The sequence below is a fragment of the Elephantulus edwardii genome, unplaced genomic scaffold, assembly GCF_000299155.1.
Source record: "Elephantulus edwardii isolate Elephantulus edwardi_28Jun2011 unplaced genomic scaffold, EleEdw1.0 scaffold00052, whole genome shotgun sequence".
Lineage (NCBI taxonomy): Eukaryota > Metazoa > Chordata > Mammalia > Macroscelidea > Macroscelididae > Elephantulus > Elephantulus edwardii.
The window spans coordinates 17,326,058-17,327,987 of record NW_006399802.1 but is presented as its reverse complement, the minus strand read 5'-3'; positions in this window follow the sequence as shown (position 1 = coordinate 17,327,987).

The window sequence follows — 1,930 nt, the reverse complement described above, 5'->3', positions numbered from 1 at the left end:
AGAAAGGGTGCAACAATGAATGAATGGAATTCCAAAATCTCTGTAGATATTCATTGAAATGAAAACTTAATTAATTAATTTTTTAAAAAACCCAAAAAACAAAACATTTACAGCCTTGGAAACCAGATGGAAAATCACTACACATAGGAATCAACTGGAAAGCAATGAAATTTTGTTTGGTTTGTTTATACACAATGAAAACAGCAGTCAAGATATCAAACAACATTGGACAAATTGCCGTCAAGAACCCCATAGAAGGGCTAAAGAACTGGAATGTCAGTTTAAAGTAAGGTGCACTTGATGCAAAGCCAGGATATTTTCAATTGCTTCATAGCTTGCAGCCTTCAGTATGGACTGAGGCTCAATGTCAAGAAGACAAAGATTCTCACCGCTGGACCAATCGCGGTAGCATCAGGATGGATGGCGAAGAGATTGAGATAGTTCACAGCTTCAGTTTGCTCCGCTGAGGCAGAGGCAATTTAATGACTCCTAACAGCAACAATATAAGTAATTTGTATAAGTTAGATGTAGGGAAGTCAGATTACCTGTCCATCAACTCCATTTCCCACAGTCACTCAGAAGGCCCACAAGGACAGGGCTCTCTGCCCCCCTGGAAACAGCAGCCTCAGAGCAGGTTGAAGAATGAATTTCATGCCCTTGAAATGGAATGGCATGGGACCTGAATCGCTCCAGCAGCCTCAGGCCTTTTTCACTCTCTAATGTCTAAGGACTTTCCTTCATAGGGTCGCTATGAGTTGCCTACGACTCAACGGCACTTAACAACAACAATCCGAGCAAGCAGGTGTTTCATTTTCTTTAGTTTTGGTCTTGGCTGCCCATATTAATGATAAAACAGCATACATATCAGCATCTAAGAAATCCCATGGAAACCAAAGACTTCTCTATCTCACATTGCACAGCAAATTCTAGAGGTAACTTCTCTTATCTAAACCAATAAAAGGTTCCAATTATTTTATCCAGGGCTTTCTATTGTAATGGGGGAGGAGAGGGAAGAAAGAAGTAAAACTTAATCTTTGGCCTTGTTCCCTGATGTTGAGCTGTGTATTTTTACCACTGTCATTTTTATGGAACCTTAACAGTACTTTGGAGCTAGGCCATGACCCAATAATGCTTCCTAAGTCATTGAAGTAGGTCAACATTTTCTTAAGATGGAACTCGCAAAAACCGAGTGCATCTATTGGAGTAATGATAGGTGTTATTTCATAAAATGTGGTTGGTTGTAAGGCATGACTGTATTAGAGCCACAACATAAAATGTATTTCTTACTGTGGATTGTGGTGAGTCAAGTCTGAAAGCCATCACAGCCGGGGTTTTGTCTTTGCTAGGCACATCTAGGACATTCAGGTATTCTCCAAGTGAGGTTCTGGGGGAAGCAGCATGAACATTGCTTGAGAATTTGTTAGAAAACCATACATTCTCAGGCCTCACTTCAGCTGCACTGAATCAGAAGAAGCTAACAGAAACTACGAGTCCTTAGTATATTGCACTGCTAACTAAAAGGATTTGTATTTCCAGAGAATCAATCATACAAGTGGCTCCAAGAGAGAAAGATGGGCCGTCTCCTCCTGTTAACATTTACAGTCACAAATACTCAACAAAGAGTTGCTCTGAATTAGAACTGACTTCATGACACTAAGTCTGGCTTTGAGTTTATTAGGGACAGAGAAATGGGTCAGGAGAAAGAAATGTGCCCACAGCGGATTGTTAACAAGATTTCAAGATGATTCTGATGCATATCCTCATTTGAGAACCACGGGTAAAATACATCAGAGGAATGATTTTAAATGTCAGTGCAGCATTGAAACAATTGAGAATAGCAGCAATAATTTGCAATCCTTCTGTTAAACAAGAACAAAAAAAATTAACAAAGTACACAAAACCTCATGTCACAGTTTAGCAAAATGAAACT